At 37.0% G+C, this 24,821-nt stretch overlaps 1 protein-coding gene and 1 long non-coding RNA gene across 3 annotated transcripts in view; one reads left to right on the forward strand and one right to left on the reverse strand.

The window, feature by feature from the left end:
• PCDH15 (protocadherin related 15) overlaps positions 1-24,821 on the reverse strand; it is a 1,495,046-nt gene that overhangs the window by 750,607 nt on the left and 719,618 nt on the right. The gene's annotated exons all lie outside the window — the stretch shown is intronic.
• On the forward strand, positions 10,986-16,674 carry LOC144456243 (uncharacterized). Its single transcript, XR_013485146.1, has 3 exons — positions 10,986-11,170; positions 15,003-15,173; positions 16,416-16,674. It is a non-coding gene; the product is annotated as an uncharacterized LOC144456243 (long non-coding RNA).

Here is a 24,821-nt window from a genome sequence, read left to right on the forward strand (position 1 = left end):
TACCTACAGGGTTTAGACCCTGAGCAGCTGGTCTATGGAGCCATGTGCCAAATCCTTAGTTGATTCTGTGACAGTTATTTCATGCATCTGCAACTGTTTATTTTCTCCACCTTTTCCAACTCCCAATTCCCAGTAAAATCAGCACCTCCCAAATGAGTCTTGGGGATAAAAAGGACACTTCTGTTCTCTCTGCTTGCCTTTCTGCTTCCAACTTCCTCAGAGACAGCTGTGGCTGATTATGTGGTTCCCCAAGGTTGCTTCTCAAAAGCTATCTGATAGGTGGTGGTAGGGTGGAATGAGAGGTTCCCAGAGCTTAAGCCAATGGAAAGTAGTCAGCATATAGGGAGAGAACACGAACAAATGGAGAGGGATATTAGAGAGCTTCCTACATCTCTGAGAGTTTAGGAAGAAGGCAACAACTGTAGCATTTAGTAAGTAGTCTAATTAAAATAGAAAACTCTATCAGGAATGTGGTCATTTCAGTTCCCAGTACATTATCTTCAATTTTCAATTTGATACTAACTATAGTCTGACGCCTAACTTTTCCAATTTATTGCCCAGTAATAACGCACATAATATTTTGGCACCAACCAAACTGGTTAATTTACTGTCCCTATAATACAGATGACAGTGTCCAGCCTCCATGCTTTTGCCCATTGCATAAAACTCACCTTGAATATCCTCACAGGTTTTGTCCATCCTTAGATGCTGAGCTCAAATGCAGTATCCTCTTTTAAACTCCACAGAGAAGGGTTAAGTCCTTCTCTCTGGATTTCCTTCAGTGCTTCTCTTCCTTACCATTTAGGGGCATTATCCATTTTCTGCTATTGTTATATCACTTTCTCAATATTATCTAGTAGATAAACTGCCACAACTGTCAGAGACCTGGGTATACATCCTCCCTCTCAAACTGTCTCTGGCATATTGGGATTGTAGACCAGCGGTCTCCAAAGTGGAGGCCGTGGAAAAGCTTTAGGTATTATGACCTGACCATCCCTCCCCACCATAGGGACTATGCCAAATTAATGGCAGAAGTTAGAAAGATTGTGGCATCCCATCTTCCTCTCCCGCCAAGACCTATTATGGGCTTGTTTCCATCACAACCCTTTGGTTCCCTTAAAAACTCCCTCACTATACCACCTTTCAGCCTCCAATCATTCCCCCAACATAGATAGCCAAACCAGCTACAAAGGCAAAATGTCCTGTAGTTCTACTTCATCCCCCTTGTACCTCACAACTTGAATCAGAGAGGATGGAGAGGTGGGAGGTGGACCCCACCCTATGGGAAGTAGCTGGTGAGTAATACTTCTCCATATATTTCATCGTTCAATGGGCAAACATAAATGGCAAAGTATAAGTAGTCATGCATGGCTTGTGATTACATAATTCTCCCAGCCAATCCTTTCCTTTTCCAAATTACTCTATTTTTAATAGATTAGCACCACCCATCCAGGTCATCTCCCAGGTTCATACATTTGTTGTTACCTCAATTCCTCACCCTCTCACCCCATACTTCCATTTTTTTTTCTGCCTCACCAACCATTGCCTACACAACCTCATGCCACTCATCTGGAGTCTCCTACTGGACATTCTCAAAACTTCACATCTGGACTACTGCAATCTCTACCCTGCTGAGCTCCTCCTTTAAGTCTCCCTCTGGCAGAGTGATTTTCCTACAATGCAGATCTGACCTTGTCACTCTTCCTCTTTACTAACTGCAAGCTCACTCCATTGACAACAGGATTAACTATTATTTTATACATATCTGGTCTTTATTGTTAATATATTTTTGTTTCTTAATATCCATACTTGTTAATATAATAAAACATGAGAATAAATTTATAAGTAACTATTATACATATTGAGTGTGTTGTCAACATTTATCTAATTTTTTAAGATAGGCATTCATTTTCAAAACATTTTGAGACCAAAAGCCTTAGACAAGAGACAGAAAGACAGATATAAAGAGAGTGTGAGAGCAGTCAGAGACCAAGAGACACAGAGAATTTTATGACTATGAAGTATATGCTGTGAAGTTTCACTGAATATCCTCCAAGTTTAGAACATTTTCTCTATTTACCTCAGCCTCCTGTGTTCCTTGGATTTCTTCAAATCTCAGTTAAAATCCCACTACCTGTAAGAAGCCTTTCCTCATCCACTTTAATGCTTCTGCTTTCCCTCTGTTAATGACGTCCAAACAACCTTGTTTGTACAGAGCTGTTTTTATGTTGAACCCATCATTAGACTTCCTTGAGATCAGGGACTATTTTTGCTTTTCATTGTATCTCCAGTGCTTAACACAGAGCCTGGCACATAGTAAGCACTCATTAAAGCTCCTTGACTTGGCAGGCTCTATGCTAAGCACTGGGGGTATGGAATAAGCATTTATCTTCCTATTATATGCCAGCTACTGTGTGGAGTCCTTTGCCAGTATGATCTTATTTGATCCTTCTAGCAACCCTGTGAGGTAACTGCTATTAATATCCCTTTTTTTATAATGAAGAAAACAGAGGCAGAGATGAAGTGATTTGCTCAAAGTCAAACATCTAGTAAATGCCTGAGGTCATCTTTGAACTCAGATCTTTCTGATTCCAGGGCTTTCTTTCTATATCATTATCTCAGAAGGAGTACCTGCACATGTCTCTGTTCTATGAATATTTCATGAGATACTCAGCTATTCTCAATTCATTCCCTTACTCCGAGGTCAATTCACTTTCTGAACTTTGTCCCCTTGACCACAGCCTGCTCTTTCCCTTTCCCCCCCTCAATTTAGATAGATATACATATAGATAGAGATAAATAGAAATGTCTATAGATACATATGTAGATAGATATAGTTACTTGTGTGTATATATACACATATATAGACATAGATACATTTACATACATTATTATCAGTATATTGGTACTACATACATATGGAATAGTATGTGTGGGCATGGTGTATATAGACAGAGAGTGTTTGTGTGTGCATATATACATAAATACACATACATTGTGTGAACTGCATATGGAAAGAGTTGAGATAATCATACCTCCTTGAGCTGAGAAGTAAAGTAAGGAGTAGTAAAGGATAGACAAATAAATTACAGTATATGAATGTAATGGAATATGAGTACACCATAATAAGTTATGAGCTGGATAGTCTCAGAGAAACTAAGAAGGCCTCTGTGAATTTGTGCAGGGAAAGTAAGTAGAATGAAGAGAGCAGTTTATATAATGATAACAATATAAAGAGAAAAAAATGAGCCAGTGTTCTAAAATTTGAAAACATATTTGATAAAAAAAAACTGGGAATATTAGAGGGCAGGAACATAGAATAAATCATGTTTAGACCAACATCTTACAGCAAATTCCACAATAAATTCAAAAGGAATATGTGACCTTAAGATTAAAGATCTTACTATCAAAAGTGGATGATAAATAGATTATTTACCTTTCAAAGTAATATATGATTCTTTGAATTCTTTGAAAGAATTACAAAGCTAAAATAAACATTTCAATTGCACAAAACTGAATAGTATCTACATGAACAAAATTAATTCATCTCAGAGAGGAAGGAAAGTAATTGAATGGGAAAAGAAAATCTTTGTCAGAGTTTATTAGATAAGGGTTTGGTATCCAATTTATACCAATTTCTCTCAAATATAAAGAGACAAAAAGTGTACACATGTTTGTATATACACAAACATATATAGACATATGTACACATATATAATATATTCACTCATACATTTATTTATGACCACACATTTCTATATCTATATTTATAGTTATATAATATATATGCATATACATTATGTATATATGTACATGTGAACATATCTATAATATATGATTACATATTTATGTCTATGTCTATCTGTCTCCCTACTGGATGACTGCCTTGTTGTGCAAGATCAGCTGGTGTAGCTCAACAAAACTATGAACTCTGCTGTGCAAGGTTACCCGACATGGGTCATATTGGAGAGTTCTGACAAAAGGAGATCCACTGGAGGAAGAAATAGCAATCCCCTTCATTATTTTTGCCAATAAAACTGGTGGATAGTTTTAAAATGATAAACAATTTGACCCAGAAGATGAGCCTTCCAAGCTGGAAGGCATCTGATATACTACTGAGGAAGACCAAAGGGCACATACAAGTAGTTCCAGAACTCATGAAGAAACTGGACCAAAAGAAGCTCACCGGTGGATGTGTCTGGTGACAAAAGAGGAGGTCAATGTTGTAAAGATCAGTATTACATAGGAACCTGGAATGTAAGATCTATGAACCGAGTTAAGTTAGATGAGGACAAATAGGTGATGAGATGATTAAACATTGACATCTTGGGTATCAGTGAATGTAAATGGATGGGAATGGGTGAATTTAATTCAGGTGATCATTACATCTACTACTGTGGTCAAGAGTAAGTTAGAAAAAAAATGGAGTGGTTTTCTTGGTCAACAAAAGGGTGAGAAAAGCAGTAATGGGGTACAATCTCAAAAATGACATAATGATATCTGTTTGAATCCAAGGGAAAATTCAACTTCAGAGCACTACAAGGCTGTGCTCCAACCACTGATGCTGAAGAGGTCAAAGTTGATCAGTTCTATGAAGAACAACAATATCTTCTAAAAATAACATTCCCAGAAATGATTTCACATTCATTATAGGGGACAGAAATGCCAAAGTAAGAAATCAAAAGATAATTCTAATCAAAAGCAAGTTTGGCCTTGGAGTGCAAAATGAGGCAGAGTAAAAACTAATAGAGCTTTGTCAAGATAACTTGCTGGTCATAGCAAACACTCTTTATTAACAACTAGAAGGCAACTCTACACATGGACTTCACCAGATGTTCAATATTGAAACCAGATTGATTATATACTTTTAAGCAAGAGAAAAAGAAGTTCTACAATGTAGAGTCTACATAGTCAATTAAAACAAGACCTGGAGCTGACTGTGGCTCAGATCTAGATTCTTATTGCAACATTCAGACTTAATTTGAAGAAAGTAGTAAAAACCACCAGACTGTATAGCCACGACATAAATAATGCCACTTATGAATATGAAGTGGAAGTGACAAAGAAATTTAAGGAACTAGACCTGGTAGATTGAATGCCTAAAGAACTATGCATAGAGGTTTGTAATATTGTACAGGAGACAGCAGTGATAGCAACAACAATAAAATATTCCAAAATAAAAAATAAGAGTAAGAAAGCAGAATGACTGTCAGATGAGGTTTTGCAAATAGCTGAGGGAAGAGGAATGGGAAAGAGAAAGGAGAAAGGGAAAGATATACCCAGATTAATGCAGAATTCCAGAGAATAACAAGAAAAGACATGAAAGATTTCTTATATGATTAATGCAAAGAAATAGAAGAAAACAATACAAGAAAGACAAGAAATCTCTTCAAGAAAGATAAACATATCAAGTTTATGTTTCATGCACAAACAGTCATGATAAAAGACAAAAATGGTAAGAACTTGACAGAGGTAGAAGAGATTAAGAAGAGGGGGAAAGAATACAAATAATTATTAAAGAAAGATCTTAATAACACCAATAATCACAATGGTGTGGTTACTGATCTAAAACCTCAAATCCTATACAGTGAATTCAAGTGGGCCTTAGGAAGCATTGCTAATAATAAGACTAATGAAGGTGATGGAATTCCAGCTGAGCTATTTAAAATCATAAAAGATGATGCCATTAAAGTACTAGACTCTTTATGTCACCAAATTTGGAAAACTCAACAGTGGTCACTAGTGGAAAAAAAAAGTCCATTTACATCCCAGTCCTAAAGAAGGATAACACCAAATAATGTCCCAATGACCTAACAGCTGCATTCATTTCATACACTAGCAAAGTTATACTTGAGATTCTTCAAGCTAGGCTTTACCAATATGTGAACCAAATATTTCCAAAAGACCAAGCTAGTTTTGAGGAACTTGGAAAACAACAACAACAATGAAACTTGCCACATTCAATGGCTTATGGAGAAGCAAAGGTGTTCCAGAAAACAAACAAACAAATAAACAAACAAAAAAATATCTACTTCTGCTTCGTTGACTACATTAAAGCCTTTGATTGTTGTGGATTTCAATAAAATGTGTCAAGTCCTGAAAGAGATAAAAGTACTAGATGGTATCACTTGTCTCCTGAGGAATCTGTATGTGGGTTATGAACAATAGTTAGAACAAAACATGTAACCAGCTGGTTGAAGATTGGAAAAGGAGTACAACAAAGCTGTATCTTGTCACCTTGGGTATATGAGGTGTACAAAGAAAACTAGCAACTCTGGGGTAAGGGCTTGCCAAGCCATTTTCAGAGCTTCCTATCCACTTATGGTGTTCACCTTTCACCCAAATCTTACCTGTGGCTCCAAGAAGCTGTGGCATGTGCAGTGGCTACACCCCAGTGAAACTCTTGACAGATGAGCTAAACCAGGTTAAGGCTAACTGACAGGCCTCAAACCCATTGGTGAGTTAAGGGAATGTCTATCTCAAGCATATCAAAACTCCTCAGATAGAATGGGAACAATTTATTTCAGTGGTCATAAAAGTGACCAAAGCAGGTATTGTGAAGTGATTAGAGTTTGGTCAGACATTGAAAATGCCAAGGTCATCCCCTGCATGTGAGGACATAACCAGTCATCGTGGCTTCTGTCTTGCCACTGGACTCTGATGGCTCTGGAAGAGAGTGCAACTCTATCTCACTTAAACGTAATTCATGTGCAAGAAATTAAGATATCACCCTGGGATGTCATTGGTCCTCTTCAAAGATGAAGGATGAACAACATATTGTCACCTTATTTAAATCATATGCAAAATACATCATACAAAATGCCAGGCTTGACTAATCAAAAGATGGAATTAATATGGCTAGGGAAATTTCAACAATCTTAGATACACAGACAATACCGCTCTGATGGCAGAAAGTGGGGAATTAAGATGCCTCTTGATGAGGGTGAAAGAGGAAAATGTAAAAACTATCTTGTTGCTTAGTACCAAAAAAAAAAAATTAACATCATGGTGACTCTTCCTATCGCTTCCTCACAGAATGAGATGAAATGGAAGCATCGCCATATTTTATGTTCTTGGGCTCAGTGATCATTGCAAATGGCAACTGCAGCCATGAAATTAAAAGACATTTGCTCCTTGGAAGGAAAATTATGGCGAATCTGGACAGCACACTGAAAAGCAAAGAGATCAACTTGCTGACAAAGGACCACATAGCTAAAACTAGGTTTGTTTGTATTTCCAGGAGCAATATATGGCTGTGAGATCTGGACTATAAGGAAATCTGAGCACCACAGAATTGACACTTTCAGATTGTCGTGTTAGAGAAGACTTTTGAGAGTCCTTTGGATGGCAAAGAGATCAAATCAGTCAATATTTAAAGAAAGTAATTCAGACTATTCTTTGGAAAGTCAAACAGAAGCTGAAGCTTAAATATTTTGTATATGAGAAGACAGGACTCATTGAAAAAGACCTTGATATTGCAAATGATTGAAGGCAAAAGGAAAAGGGGGTGACAGAAGATGAGATGGATTTATAATGTAATGGAAGCAATGAATATGAGCTTGGGCAGATTTCAGGAGATAGTGTAGTATAGAAGGGTCTGGCATGCTGTGGTCCATTGGGTCACAAAGAGTTTGTTACAACTGAATAATACAATAACTATAACAACAATCCAGCTATATAATGAACCAAAGGAATTAATTGATAAACGCTCAAAGGATATTAAGTTTTCATAAGAAGAAGAGGAATATAACATACATATGATATAACAATCATTCACAATAAGAAATGCTGAAAAATAAATAACCCTGATGTTTCATCTCACACCAAGCAAATTGCCAAGAATGACAAAAACTTGGACTCATGAAAGTTGGAGGGGTTGTTGGAAGACAGGAAGTCACATTAACACATTGTTTATAGACTTATGAATGAATATAACCATTGTAAAAAATAGAATTATGCAAATAAATTTATCCAAATGTCCATATACTTTGCCGTAGAGATTTATGCCCCAAAATTGTTCATTGAGAAGAAAAAAATTTCCATATAACCAAAACGTTTATAGCAACTGTTTTTATGGTAGCAAACAATGAGGGGAGAGGCAAAGTGTGATTATCAATTCAATCATTTTTCAGTTGTTCAGATCTTCATGATTCCATTTGAGTTTTTGTTATAAAAAATACTGGAATGGTTTGCCATTTCCTCTTCCAGCTCATTTTACAGATGAGGAAACTAAGGCAAACAGGGTTAAGTGACTTTCCTAAAATCACAGTTAGTAAGTCTCTGACTTCTGGTTTTTCTGATTCCAGGCCCAGGATCTATCTACTGTGTGAATATAAAAATACAATTAGAAAGGACAAAAAAAAAAGTTAATGATGCAGTTATAAAAAATAAGCATTGTCCTAATGAAGAGATATGATAAAATATGACTTCTACCTTCTACTCTTTGCAGATTTGCAATATATATTGGTGTTGTGATTTAAAAAAATTTTAGATTTTTTCATATATTTGTTAGTTGATTAGCTTTTTTTTCCTCTTCCTCTTTTTCATTTAAAATATTCTTTTTGTAAGAGATGGTTGTGAGGAGAGAAAAGAATGCTTAGAGAAATTTAGATGATGTCAACACTATATACATGTATAGGTAAATATATACATATGTATATATAATATATTTATATGTGTGTAGGTGTGTGTAAAGGGACAGCTAAATGTCACAGTGGATAGAGCACCAGGCCTGAAATAAGGAAGACTGGAGTTCAAATGCAGCCTCAAATCTTACTAACTGTGTGACCCTGGAGAAGTCACTTAACTCTATTTGCCTCAGTTTCCTCATGTATAAAATGACCTGGAGAAGGAAATGGCAAATGACTTCAATATCTTTGTCATGCTTCTGGGATTCAATGGGATAATGAAAAGTTGGACATGATAGAATAACAATAACAACAAATGTGTGTGCATATATAAGTATACACCAATGCATATGTAACACTTGAAGACTCTAGAAGTGTGATCTTTGCAATGATAACTCATGATGCCAGAGAAAGTAAGATGAACTTCAAACTTACTTCTGGATAGGTAGTGTACTTAAAATGATTGAGACATACATTTGTAAACTTGGACAATGGGGACATTTATTTTGCTATACGATGCATAGTTATTGTGAGGATTTTATTTATTTATTTTGTATTCTTCAAAGATAAGGAGGAAGTGGGAGAGAAATATAATAAATGTGTACAAAAATTAATTAATTAATATTTTTAAAAGGTAATTGCAAATCTTTGGCTAGATGCCATTTAAGGATCCTTGCAGGTCTAGTTCTATGACCTTGCAACCTAAAGACAATATCCCAAGAAACAAAGGAAAGTTTGTTTGAACTAACATAGAGCACTTTGTTACTATGATTTTATTGCAACAGTGGAAAACAAAGCAATCCACCAAATTTTAGCATTGATATTTTCAGTAGGTAACAACACGTTTCAGTCAATCATAGGCTTTAGACTGTATAGTAAAGTTATTAAAAATGGAATGATATTATACAAAAATCATATACATATTGGCTGAGGAATCTTGACCATGCTGAGAATTTCTATAAAAATACTAAGATAAAGATAGATAGACCAGAATTCATTCAAATGGTTGGAGTTAAGTATGAGATATAGCTGAGCCCCCTGAGAAGAAACTGCTTGGGGTGGGGAGGGATCAAAGGCCTTCAGTCCAGCTTTTTCCGAGGCCTTCTTGCCCATCCTTTATTTGGAAGAGGACCTTGGGAGATTTTGAAGCTCTGGAGGATATCAATCCTCTTTTCTTCTTGTCTCTTTGCTAGTCACATTTCCAAGTCAGCTGTTAGGAGACAAGGTCTGAAAGGTTACTGATCCAGAGCTTCACAAGAGGCCAGTAAAGAAATTCTAGCATGTTTAAAGTTCTTGAGCTGCACAAGTGGAGGAATAGGACATGTAGCCACTAGCAGCTATGAGTTACAACTTGGCTGCATTTGCTTTCAAAGTTTAAGTCCTCTTGCCCTTACACACTTATACACACTTGTAGGAATGTATATCATGATATTTTGAGGGGATGTTTTTAACCAACTGATCTTATTCTTAATCATTTTTAAAATTACTTCTTCTTTAAAAGGCATTTAATTGATTTTCAGTCACTAATAATTGAAGAGAGAGGGCCTAAAGTTAATGACATTAGAGAATAACTCCTGAGATATTAAGGAGATTTCTAGAGCCCTAAGGAGGAGATGTGATCAAGCTCTAGGGATTCGACTTGTCATTAGGACTGGAAGTTTAAATAAGAATCCTCAGAGCTTACATTGAATACATTATTATCCTAAGAAGAACCAAAAAAAAAAATCGACAATGACTTCAATAATGTGAATGAAAAAAATATTATTAACAAAAAAATGAATCCAGTAAACACATAATGGCCAATCTTGTCCTTTGAGGAGAATTAAGGAAATGCACCTGCCTCCTTTCATTATAAATTTTGAAGACTGTAAGTGGCTGCTTTTCTATACTCTATTTCAGGGGGAAAATCTGTGTTTGCTGATTTTGCTCAATCATTTTTAATTATATTTCCTTAGCAAAATGCAAGATATAAATACAAGAAGCATCAAAAATCTTTAGCACAAAAAAAAATTGAACTGTGTTCAAAGTTAGCCTTTTGTTTCAAAAAGTAATTAATGTTAGTACTTTCAGAATATTCAACCATGACATGGGAAGCAGGACATGCTATTTATAGGAAAATCTGATTGATGATAGCATAGATACTTTTCAGCTCCAATAACCCAAGGAAAACCATACTGGTCAATATCCTCTTTTGATGTATGCATGATAGGAGTAAAGAAATTGGTAGAAGAATGAGATATAACAGAGTGGGAGTGTATATTTTAATATTCTGGAAAATAGATAATAAGGAAGTATATATCAGTCATTGCTTACCAACATGGAATATTCATATGGCCAGATTTTTGTGGATGCATCAAAAAGGGCTTCTTGGCCCCAAGCCTTCTTTGTTTAGAATAATATAAAAACACTGCGTCCTGTAAGCCCGCTGAGCCTCACCCGCGGGAAGGACGCTTCGCCCGGGAAAATCTTTACACAATTCAAGTTTGTACGGGCTGCAACGGGGCTCCCAGCCGTTGATTGACTTTGGAGGTTCCCTTGAATTGGTGATGTATTCTCTTCCATTACCGACTCTCTTGATCGGTGCTATGTTATTGATTGTTCTTATTGTTATATGCTTTCTATGCAAATTCAAACTATCTGTGCTTTGCTTCTTCTAAATAAATTATCTATTTCTTATTATTTTCTGGTGCATTGGAGAGTGTCATTTATAGGAGCGAATCCGAACCTCACTAAATCATATTAATACAAAATTGGCGTCACGAACAGGATTCGCTGTATAAATGCCTTTCTTTAAGAGAAATGTTGAGCCCCGGGCTTCGGTAGAGGTCCCTGGTTGGGAGGACCCTCCGTTTTCCTCGCTCGCAAAAACCTGGTCACAGTGTACAGGACCTAGTGAGGATTGGGGGAGCAGGGTGAGGAACGGAAGGCCCTCACAGTTGACTGCATGTTTATCTAATATTCCAATTGAAAAGGGGAAAGAAATGAGTGGAGTATGCCGAAGAGGGTGGGCTCTTCTGACTGCATATAGGACAGTGTGTTTGGAGTTAGACAGGAAGGAGGAAGAGAAAGCACAAATGGAGAAAGAAATGTCTGAATTGCAGGGTCGATTGTCTATGCTGCAGTGCCAGAATTTTATATTAGGGGATCAAGCTAGGAATTATCAAAATGTAGCCGAGAAGGCTGCTGTTCGGGTGGCACAGTATAAATATAGAAATAGGCGAGGAAAAGTGAATAAAAGGAAAGTGCATGCTGTAATCGCCGCAGCAAATATGAATTGGGACCCTGATACTTGGGACGGCGATATTTGGGATGAGGATGACGACGGTGGGAAGAAGTGATAGAGGAGGAAATTCCGGACGTTAAGGATGGGGAAGCTCGGCCGATAGTTAGGAGAAAAGCCGAAAAGGAGGGAACTAACCCACCCAGGGTGACTGAAATTACGGAAGATTACTCCCAAAGAGAAATTACGGATTTGCTTAGTAGGTTCTCACAGCGGTCGGGAGAACCTGCAATCTCCTGGCTTGTAAGATTGAGTGATGGGGGAGCAGGAGGAGTGTGGTTAGATCCTAAGGACTGTTTAAAATTTTTAAGCCTGACCTCCAATCCCTTTGTACAACAGGCATTTCGTGATCACGGCCAGGTAGCCAATTGTCAAATGACAGTAACACCATTTTAGAGCTAGTAGCTCAAGGATTGAGGACCAGTATCCCGATTCCTCTATGTGGCCAAATGCCGCCCGCCCGTGGTATACTCTTAAGGATGGGATTCAAAAACTAAAGGAAGAAGTTATGAAAACTGCGGTTGTAGTAGGAGAAGCTGATACCTACACTGATACCCCTGTGATTGCTGTACATCGGGCCCCCGTTGTTAAAACCGCCCCTGCGGCATATAAACATTTGATTTGACTTTATAGTAGCAGCCACGGGAGAATCTTTAGGACAAGTAATTGACAAACTGTCCCAACTGGGAGATCTTGGGGAATTTAGGGATGTGGGAGAAACTGCTTCCAGAGACTGGGGAAAGCCCCGATTCTACACAGAAAGGTAACCCGGAGGGAGCTATTCTCAGCCCTTCTGAAGGCTGGAGTAAATAGGGAAGAGATAGATGGAATTCCCACTTCCGAACTAGCCCAGTTGTATAAGAAAAAAGTGAAAAACGCTGGTCAAGTTTCGGCTTTGAATGCTGTCTCCCAGCGCTCCTCCCTCACTATACCCTCATTGGACCATTTTAAAGGGGACTAGGAAAAAGGCCAAACCCTTCGTGTCCATGCTTTGCATACTGATTATCGGCCTCATGTTCCAATAACTATTTTTTGGAGGAATGGTTCAACCACCAAGGCAAATGCCCTAGTGGACACGGGGGCGGAGGCCACGTTAATATATGGAAATCCTTCAAAGTTTAAAAAAGGAATACCTATAACTATATCTGGATTAGGGGGCATGAAATCCCTGCTAAACAAGTTCAACTAGAAATGAAAATTGGCAACTTTTCTAAAAGAAAATACCGTGGTGTATAGTTCCTATACCAGAATATATTGTAGGGATAGATATTTAAAAGGAATGACTTTACATTTACCAGACGGAAAGTATCAATTCGCTGCGCTCCCTTCAAATATGCCATAGTAGGGAAGTTGAGAATACCCCCTGTCATATTACCTACTCCATCCCAGATAGTAAATCTCAAACAATATAGAATTCCTGGAGGAATAGCAGAAATTACTAAAACTATACAGGAATATGTACAAGCTGGGGTAATGATCCACCACTACTGCATGGAATAACCCAGTTTGGCCAGTTAGAAAATCTGATGGCTCATGGAGAATGACAGTGGATTATAGACAACTCAATAAATTTACTCCACCTCTACACGCCGCTGTACCGGATACAATATCCTTAATTGAGAGTATACAAGCCTATAAGGTTTCTGGTATGCGGTAATAGATCTGGCTAATGCTTTTTTCACTATACCCATAGACCCCAAACAATGGGATCAGTTTGCATTCACATGGCAAGGCAGGCAATATACCTTTACACGACTCCCACAAGGCTATATACATAGCCCAACCATTTGCCACCGAATTGTAGCTGAGCATTTAGATGAGTTAAATGGTCTGATGTGAAAATAACTCATTATATTGATGATATTTTAATACAGGCAGAGAATAAAGAGGTGGTAGAGAAAAGATTAACTCAACTAATAGAACATATGAAGGAGAAGGGATGGGAGATTAATCCTGATAAAATTCAAGGTCCAGCTCAAAGTGTGAAGTTTTTAGGAATAATTTGGAATAAGGGTCATAGAGAAATCCTCCCCAAGGCCAAGCAAAAAATATTAGATTTTTCACCTCCTAGGGACAAAAGAGAAGCTCAAAAGTTCGTTGGGTTGTTTGGTTTCTGGAGGAATCACATTCCTCATTTAGGTCAGATTTTGAAGCCATTGTATAAAGTTACCCGGAAAAAGTATGCATTTGAATGGGGGGAAACAGAATCGAAAGCCTTTGAGGAAGCCAAAATAGCTATTCAAACTGCCCTGGATCTTTGGCCTGTACAGCCAGGGCCGATGGAATTGCAAGTTACAGTTTTGCATGGATATGCTGATTGGAGTTTATGGCAAAAACAACAGGGCAGGAATGTTCCTTTAGGATTTTGGTCGCGGAAACTGCCACCTGCTGGCCAAAATTATACTCCTTTTGAACAACAATTATTGGCTGCATATTGGGCCCTGGTAGAGACAGAACATTTAACTTTAAACCATGAAGTTGTATTGAGGCCAGCCATACCCATTATGAGTTGGATTATGGGGACCCCCGCCTCACATAAAATAGGACATGCCCAAGAATCATCAATTATTAAATGGAAATGGTATTTGCAAAATAGAGTCAAGACAGGCAGATCGGGTGTTTCCACCTTGCATGAAAAGGTATTAGAATTACAAAACATTCCAATGATGTTGATATACCAAAAACTTATGAACAATCGCCCGTCTCTTGGAATAGCGGGTATGATTTGTTATCCCCTGAACAAAAGAATCATGCCTGGTTTACGGATGGGTCGGCTAAATATATAGGATCTAAAAGGTGCTGGAAAGCTGTAGCCTATAACCCTTCATGCAATACTATTTTGGAAAGCTCTGGTGAAGGCCGGAGTAGCCAATGGGCCGAATTAGTGGCTGTCTATCAAGTAATTCAAAAGGAACAAGGTGGCCAATGTCATATATATACTGATTCCTGGGCCGTAGCCAATGGCCTAGCAGTTTGGATGCCAATTTGGAAGAAACACGAATGGAAAATTAGAGACAAAGATGTGTGGGGAAAAGAATTATGGGAACAAATATGGGAATGGTGTCAATGTACTAATGTATCTGTATTTCATGTAGATGCCCATGTGAATCAAGATTCTGTGGAACGTGAGTATAATGCCCGTGCTGATGAATTATCCAAACTTCAAGGAAAAGCTTTAAAGGTCACCCCCAGAAGGAAAACGAAACACAATTAGGAAAATGGGTCCATATCACCGCAGGACATCTTGGCGCTCTTGCATCTTACAGGTGGGCATTAGACAGAGGGATTAACATACCTCTGGATCTATTTAAGCAAATAGTACAAAACTGCATACAATGTCAATTATTTGCTCATCGGCCTGTGCCGAAGAAAATCACTGGAGAATTGGCTAGAGGGTCTTTACCTGCTCAAATTTGGCAAATAGACTATATTGGACCCTTACCTGTTAGTCAGGGGTGTCAATATGCCTGCACTTGTGTGGACACCTACTCTGGGGTATTAGTTGCCTGCCCCTATAAACGGGCTACCCAGAAAAACACTTGTAAAACCCTAGATATTATTTCTCTTTATTATGGGACCCCCCTACAAATACAGAGTGATAATGGTACACATTTTAAAGGTAAGGATATAGATGAGTATTGTAAATATAATAATATAGAATGGATTTACCATATACCATATTATCCCCAAGCCGCTGGTTTGATAGAAAGAATGAACGGATTATTAAAGAGAAACTAAAGAAATTAAGTGAGAACCATGATTTGAAGAGATGGAAAGAAAATTTGTTTGAGGCCTTAAAGCAATTAAATAACAGGCCTCTGACTGATGGGGGTGGGACTCCTCTTTCAAGAATGATGACTCCTAATTTACAAATAAGGAGAATTTCGTCCCCCTTGACCATTCAATGGTGGACTTTACATGAGAATGCTAGGCAGCCCTGGCATGCCTCTTTAGGCTCCGCTGGGTATGATCTATATGTAATTCATGATGTCCATATTCCTCCATTAGGCCAACAACTGTGTTCTACAGGAGTAGGAGTTAAGCTCCCTGAAGGACACTATGGACAATTGTTCTCTAGATCTGGTTTAGCCCTAAACAACCAAGTCCATGTCTTGGGTGGGTCATAGACAATGACTATAGAGGAGAAATTAAAGTTTGTTTACATAACTCTCATGAAAGCGAACCTTTTGAATGTAAGACTGGTGAGAGAATTTGTCAACTAGTGATATTACCCTATTTAAATGGTTCGTGGCAGAAAATCAATGGGTCTCCTGACTCCACAGAAAGAGGAGATCAGGGATTTGGGAGCTCTAATAATAGTGACATCTCCTGGATACCAGAAAAGGCAATTCCTGGTACTAAAGTTTGGATAAAGAAGCATCAATCTGATAGACCAAGGCCAGCTGAGCTCATCGCACAAGGAAACACTAATACTGCCATAGTAGTATACCCTGGTGATGATAAGTGGTATCATGTCCCACTAACCCAAATGTTTTTGCGAAATTAAGTGTTTTACAGTGTTTTCCTGCTACACGCTAACTATGGCATGGACTCCAGGTATTCCAGTGGGAATCCTCAGCAAGGACCGCGTACTGATTCCATCTACGTTGGTGAAAACAACACCCAGATCATGAATTGGTCATACCCATTCAACGTAGAAGTTTGGGACGCCCCTCTATTTCCCCTAATGAGAGTCAATTTAACTAGTTTTAATCTAACTGTAACTGCAGCAAACGGTACCAATATATCCTGTACCCTTACAAGTTGGCCACCTAGTCCATATTTTCCTAAAAGGTTAAGATCTGTAACATATAATTGGACACAAGTAAACTCCACCTACACTGTCTACATCAAAGACGACAGAAAAAATTTTTATTGTCGTAACACCTCCAATGGGCTGTATGAAGAATATCTAAACCAATTAGTATGGGTTGTACCTGTGACTCCGAAACCTCCTGGAATAATTCGTGTCCCCCGCTCATGTACTAACACCTCTATCTTGCAACACAAAATAGTGTTTCATTATAATGTAACTTTTCCCTCTTTAGAAAGTTGTGTCAGGAAAAAAAGAGCTTGGTATGATACATTACTTGGTGGTGCAGGAACTGGTTTGGGTATAGTTAATTCTATAGACCTTGAGACCTTGGCTAGCAGACTGCGCAGTGCTGGACAAGATGTTTCTCAAGCTTTGACTGTGAATGCCCAATGGTTACCCACAACGATCCTGCCACACCAAAATACATTACAATATCAAGGCCAATTTTTACAAGTCTTTAATAATAGCATCCTCGTTAATTTACACCTTATGAAAAACATTGTGTTTTATTTAATTGGACTAAATGTTCCTTGCAAAACTTATATACCCTCATACAGAAGGAAAATGCCCAAAGATTACTACAGGAAGGTAACTCTCACATATGGAACGATATACTTGACTTGTCAGATGTATGGAAAAAGCAAAAACCTGAGAATGCTAGATGCACTCCACTTTGGTGCGCTGGAACTATTATACTCTACCAAGTTAAAACTTGGACTGTTATGTGCCAATTTCATGTAATACCTTTTGTCTTACATAAATACTTTGCTTTACCTCATATCTATGGAAACTATATAGATTGATAATGTAACTCATACTCTGTCTGATTGTGTTGTAACTAATGGAGGGATTGTTTGTGGGATGATGACTCGGCAGATGGAACCCTGCCTTCTCTCACATTCATCCAATTTGTGTGATCTAACTTTATACCCAGTGAGTAACTTTTCTATGATATATGAAGTATCTACTCAATATGTTTGTATAGCCTCTAATAATCACTCTGACCTTCTATCTGTAGATATTACTACTGTTCCATTTTCTGGTTGCTTATCCAATGTATCTTTCCTACGCTGGCAAGGAAATGATTTTTACTTTCCACCAGACACTAACCTAGTTAAAAATTTTGCTTGGGTACCCCAATCTTTGCCTCTACCTCATGTGTCTCTATCTCTATATCCCCTTATGAACATCTTGAATCAGTCGACTGAAATCAAAAAGTTATTAGAGTCCAACCAACGCGCGTTAAATGAACATCGAATACAGACTCTTATAGCCGCAGGAAGACTAGTCGAAGCTTCTCATTTAGTGACCTCAGATACTAATCATCATTGGTATGATTTTCTTTTTAAATCTCCTACTGCTACTATGTATTTTAATTCCTTAGCTACCCCCATACTACTACTTGCTTTGTTCTTTTTATGTCTTTGTATATGCAATTGTTTATATGTATACCAAAATACGCACTATATACACTCATGTCACACCTTTGCCCCTCACCTATTATTCTCATGATCTTAAGGCCAAGTGAAATGGAAATTGGAAATTCCCCTTTAAATTAATAAGATCACTCAAATAAATAGGTTCAGTTCAAATCTCGGTCATGACCGTTCCATATCTCCTGAGTGTTCTTGGCCTAGCATTCCAGGAACTAGCCATTCCTAGGTCACGTTGACATGGAGGGTTGGCTCCTCTCCTTGTGAGACGTGATGTTATTAAAAAACAAAATACCAAGCCTCAGGCGGATGGGAGCGTGGCTAAGGTCAGATGTGTATTGAACAAACCATGAATAGCGCATGCATCAAAAAGGGCTTCTTGGCCCCAAGCCTTCTTTGTTTAGAATAATATAAAAACACTGCGTCCTGTAAGCCCGCTGAGCCTCACCCGCGGGAAGGACGCTTCGCCCAGGAAAATCTTTACACAATTCAAGTTTGTACAGGCTGCAACGGGGCTCCCAGCCGCTGATTGACTTTGGAGGTTCCCTTGAATTGGTGATGTATTCTCTTCCATTACCGACTCTCTTGATCGGTGCTATGTTATTGATTGTTCTTATTATATGCTTTCTATGCAAATTCAAACTATCTGTGCCTTGCTTCTTCTAAATAAATTATCTATTTCTTATTATTTTCTGGTGCATTGGAGAGTGTCATTTATAGGAGCGAATCCGAACCTCACTAAATCATATTAATACAACTGGTCTGTTTCCTTACCTATAAGTAAGGTAGAGAGGAGGGACTGGATGAGGTGACCTCTACAATCCCTTCTAACTCTAAACATAGTCTTACAATCTATGATCTGAAGTTAATTCACCCATCTGTACTTCAGCTTTTTAATCTATAAGAAGAAAGGGTGGTATTAGATGGCATATAAAGACTCTGCTAGTTATAAATCTTTGATAGAAGGGTGTAACTGATTCTTATAAGAGAGCCTATCCAAAAAGGTCTTGCTATTAGCTCTTGTCATAAACAAACAATGAGTGCACTTTCTTCTCTCCTCTCCTCTCCTCTCCTCTTCTCTCATGAAGATGCAATCTGGGGATATGAGGAGATAGGAAGAAGGCCATCACTGACATTTTGTTTTCAAAGGAATATTAATCAGTAATAAATTCACTTAGTGATTAAAATAATTTGAAAATTCTAAAAGTATTTTACATAAATTTGGGGGATTTATTTATTTTGTAGGTAAATGAAAAGTCTCAAACCCTGGTAGTTTGTCCAAAGAATTTACCCCTTCCTTGTTAGAAAGTCCCTTAAAAAAATTATGCAATTACTCTAATCAAAGTAATTATACCAAGTCATCAGAATCATTTGCCAATTAGCAAGAAAACATTAGCTTAATTAAATAAGCCTTTGTACCACTTAAACTCTTATGTTACAAATTGTTCTGCCAATGCATTTCGGGTTTACCATCAATAGAAGGAATAAGAATAGGATAACGCTACCTTTATTTATTCCTGAAGATTATTCAGAGTATACAGGGGGTGGTGGGGGTGATAAGCTGCTCTTTGCCGCCCTCATGTGATGTTTATTGTGAAAATACTTACCAACCTCCACTAAAGCCTTCCTAGGTGACAGATGACTTGGTGTTCCCCAAGTACATGTGAGGGAACACCTGCATAAAAGAAAGATGTTCTCTTTCAATCTGCCCAAGGTCATACAGTAGTGTTAGAGGTAGGATTTGAACCCAGGTCTTCAGACTCCAGAGCTAAAATTCTTTCCCCTGTAATAAATCACAAGTCCCATTAAATCCCTGTAGTAATAAGGATATTAATGGAAATAGTTGTGCCTGTTTCCTAAGTAGATAAAATTAACTTCAAACAAAAGACAGAAAGAAATGATTCAATCCATTTTTTTTCTTATTACAACTGACTGCACAGATACTCTCCAAGAAAAACACATACACACACACATACATACATACACACATATATTTGTGTATATACATATATAGCTCACACATACATATATGTATGTATACATACATCACTACTCTATTCTCTGCTAAGGGGGAGAATGACTTTGCCAACACTAGTAGGCTGTTATTGACAAGGCCCTCATTTGATTATTTGTAGTTGTTGTTACCATGACCCAAGAATGTTAGCTATATACTGTTGGCAGGGCAAGCACTATGCCAGTTTAAAAATATTAGTATTAGATTTTCACTGATCCATCCCCCATTTTTAAAAATTTGTTTTGTAAGGAAGAGCATGGAAAGATAGCTCTCTGGCTTAAGAGTATAAAGGAAAGGAGATTTAAAATCTATGCTAGATCTAGGTTTCATTTCAATTCAATTCTAGCCAATGTAATTTATTATAATGCTACCACTTACATGATTCTATGTTAGGCTCTGAGGATACAAACAGACAACCAGAAACAGTCCTTGCCATCTAGGAACTATTGTATTTTATTGCATTCTATTTTATGCCATTTTTTCCTATCTCATCCCACCCTATTCCATCCCATCCTATTCTATTCCATTTTATTCTCCTTTATTACAATCTACTCTGATCTTTTATTCCAATTCTACACAACTCTAAAGCTATTTCTACTCTCTTCTCATCTTTTCTACCCCTAAATTTCTTCTTTATTCGTATTCCTATTCCCTATGCATCTTCTCATTTTCCAGTTCTACTCCAAAGCTCTTCCTATTCTGTTCTTTTTATTTCTACTTCTATACCTACTTGACTCATCACTTTCATTTTTTTTCCCCTTTTACATCCTGTCCAACTACCCAACTATTCCTAGTCTGTTGGACTTGGAGTCAGAAAGACCTGAGTTCAGATCTTGGCTCAGAAAATTACTAGTTGTGGTATCCCGGACAAGTCATTCAATCTTTCTCAGAATCATTTTCCTTACTTATAAAATAGGGATAATAATAGTAGCTATCTCCTAGATTAGTGTGAACATTGAATTTCACAATACCTATTTTAAAAGCTTTGTAAATCCTAGCTCTTTATAGAAATTGCAGCTATTATTGTCATAAGCTATGCTTAGCTATTATCAGTCTTCACTTTTTCTTCTACTTTATTCTACTCTAATCCTCTTTCTGCTCTACAGAATTTTATTCTATTTTTTCTCTATTTGAAGCACTTGAGCACACAATTGTATAATGTTTCATCTTAGATCTGAGGGGAATATAAAAAGTAATGGACCCTAAGACCATTGTGATCCTTGAAGAGTTTACAATCTACTTATTCAACAATGTCCCAAAGGACTTCTGGGAATGTCATTTTCTGCTCTTATGTGAATTTTAAATATTTGGAATATCCCAGATTGTTTTACTAACCATTTCACTTCCTTGATAGCACAGTATATAACCTTGAAAGACAACAGAGTTAATAAGTCCGTGACAGAGGTTGAACCCTTAAGCTTTTGTTGCTGTTCAGTTGCTTCAGTTATATACAACTCTTTGTGACCCCATTTGGGATTTTCTTGGTAAAGAATTTTGGCAAAGATATTGGAGTGGTTTATATTTCCTTCTTTAACCCTTAAGCTTGGGTATAACCACAAAAGTGAATGGGATATACTACTACTACTACTACTACTACTAGCTACACAACTTTATATAGCAACTTCTCTTCGGCCATAAAAAATGTTCTTTCCAATAGACAGAGGTGTTTAGATAAATTCCATCTATTTAGTATTAATCTACATACATAATTCTTTCCTCAGTTACCTAAGCTTTCCTATGCCTCAGTTTCCTGATCTGTAATAAATAATAGTTGTTATAATAATTGTAACAACTAGCATTTATATAACACTTGAAGGTTTGATAAATATACAAATATTACCTACTTTGGTCCTGAAAGGTAAGTGTATTATTATCCTCAACTAACAGCTGAGGAAACAAGCAGATGGAGTTTAAATGACTTTTCAATAGTCACAGAGCTAGTGAGTGAATAAGATCAGATTTGAACTCAGATCTTCCTGATTACAAATCCAGGACTTTTTTCTCCCCTGTCATGACTAAATAAGTTAAACTGGATGGCTGTTAAGTTTCTTTCCAGTTCCAAACAGATGATTCTATGATCCTAGGAAAAATTATTTAGCCCCTACTATGTACTTTGGAGAGAAGAAATGAGGCACTGGCGAATAGAAAATGGAAAAACACAGTTCTCAAAGTTCTAAGAATCATTGGAACATAGACCCTGGAGCTGACAGGTATTTGGCGTGTCATCTAATATAGCCCCTTTCTTTCAAGATGAAGAAATTGAGTCTGTGAGAAGTGAGATAAGTCACCCATAGTTATATACACTGTAAGTGTCAGAGGCAAGATTCAAACTGCATCCTCTCATGCTATATCTGGTTATCTTTCTACTTTATCATGATGACTCATTCAATGAGTAGCAATGCAACAGAGACAAAGAGAAGCTGACTATGGGGAAGAGGGTATGGTAGAGTCAAAGCAGAGACACACTCAAAGGACTTTAGCAAAATATTTTGAGGAAAGGAACATTTTCAGGTGGACAGTGAGTGTCGGAACTGGAGGCAGCCACTGAGGTGGGCTGTGATTGAAGGGGTGGTTTTGTGAAAAAGGACACTATCTCATATCACACTCTATAGCAGAAGTTCTTAGTCATATTTGTAAGGTAGACCATTGATGAAACCTATGGACCCTTACTCAGAATAATGCTTTTCAATGCATAATATATTATATACAATTTTTTGTTGCTTTTTTTATTTTAAAGCAAGTTCATGGACCTCTCCACCCTAGTTAAATCACCTGCCCTACAGAAAGAAAAACATAACCCATGATCTGCTGACTTCTCTTTACATATTGAAGGGGGTGGGGGGGAAGGACTGGATTTTGAGTCAAGTGAACTGGGATCTTGTATCTCTAAATTACTATGATATTTTTTGAGAAATCACAACTTCAATATTATTCAGTAAACATTTATTAATTACTTATTATATATAAGGCTTTTTCATAGACTTAAGGGATACAGAGACTGAAACAGATCTTTTCCTCAATTATCTTGAATTGTACTAGGTAGACTGAAAACAAAAGATATGAAAGATGTCTCATAGCAAAAAAAAAAAAAAGATTTTGAAACTAGATAAAGGAGAAAAAAATAAGAATCCTTGGATTACCTGAAAGCCATAATAAGAATAATTTTAAAAAATCCTCTGAATGTTGTATTTCACCAAATCTTAAAAAGAAAACTGTCCAGATCTCTCAGAACCAGAGAGGAAAATGAAAATAGAAAGAATCTACTTGCCACCTCAAAAAAAAGAAAAAGAAAAAGACAAGAAAGAAATGAAAGAAAAAAGAAAGAAGAAAATTCTTGGGAACATTGTAGACAAATTTCAGAGATTTCAAGTGAAAGAAGAAGAAAAAAAAATACCACAAGCAGCCAGGAAAAAAAAAAAAACAATTCAAGTGCTAAGGAGCTATAGCCAGAATTATACACAATTTACACACCATCACTTTAAAGAGCAGGGAGTTTGGAATATTGCATTTCAGAAGGCAAAGGATAAAGGCTTTTAGCGAAGAATAACTCATCCAGGAAAACTGAATATATTTTTTCAGGGGGAAAAATTAATATTTAATGAAATAGAAGACTTCCAAGCATTTCAGTTAAAGAGAGGAGAGATGCGAAGAAACTTTGAAATTCAAACATAGGAGTTAGGAGAAACAAAGGTAAACACTAATGAAGAATGAGAAAGCATTGAACGAGTATAAACTGCTGAATTCAAATACGGTACAAGGAAATGACTCAAGCGTCTCATCTGAACCCTACTATCATTAGATGTCATGGAAAGAGCCTATTAAAAAAAGGTTATGAATGGTTCTGTTATGGCTTGCTGATCTTCAAAACAAAATGGAAAGGGAGGGAAAGAAGAATATAGAAGAGGTGGCAAAAAAGAAAGGCTAGGAAAAAATAATCTCATAATTTGAGTGAAAAATTATGTCTATACAAACAAAGAGGGAAGAGTGATTGACATTTGAAACTTATTTATATGAAATGTAAAAAGAGGGAAATATACATACCAAGAACCTAAATAAGTGAATTTAATTCAAAAGGAAAATTGGAAGGAAGGGAGAAAAAGGAGAAGGGTTAATTTAATGGATTGCAGATTTGAAGGATGAATTAATTTCTAAGCAAAACAAACTCTAACAAAGGATGAACAAAAAAATGTTTATAGCTCTTTTTGATATGGCAAAATATAGAAACCTGAGAGTGTGTCCATTCATTGGTGAATGACTGCACAAGTTATAATATATAACTGCGATGGAATACTAATATGTTGTAAGGAACAATGAAGGCAATGGTTTCAGAGAAACCTAGGAACTCATGCATGTAGAGCGAAATGAACAGAATCAAGAGAATGTTTTATACAATGACAGTCATACTGTTAAGGCAAATAACTGAAAGATATGAACTCTGATAAGTGTGATGGAAAACCAAGATTATGGGGGGAGGTTCTTTTACTTGACTATTTATATTTGTAACATGGATTATGGTTTTCATTTTCCTTCAATTTTTTGCAAAAGTGGGGTAAAGAAGACAGTTTTTGCTGATTTATTTTTGATTATAATTATATATATATGTTTATATATATGCATATATATATAAATATTGAAAAATTTTGAATCAGCA

Source organism: Phascolarctos cinereus, unplaced genomic scaffold, assembly GCF_003287225.1.
Source record: "Phascolarctos cinereus isolate Bilbo 61053 unplaced genomic scaffold, phaCin_HiC Scaffold_3;HRSCAF=262, whole genome shotgun sequence".
Taxonomy (NCBI): Eukaryota; Metazoa; Chordata; class Mammalia; order Diprotodontia; family Phascolarctidae; genus Phascolarctos; species Phascolarctos cinereus.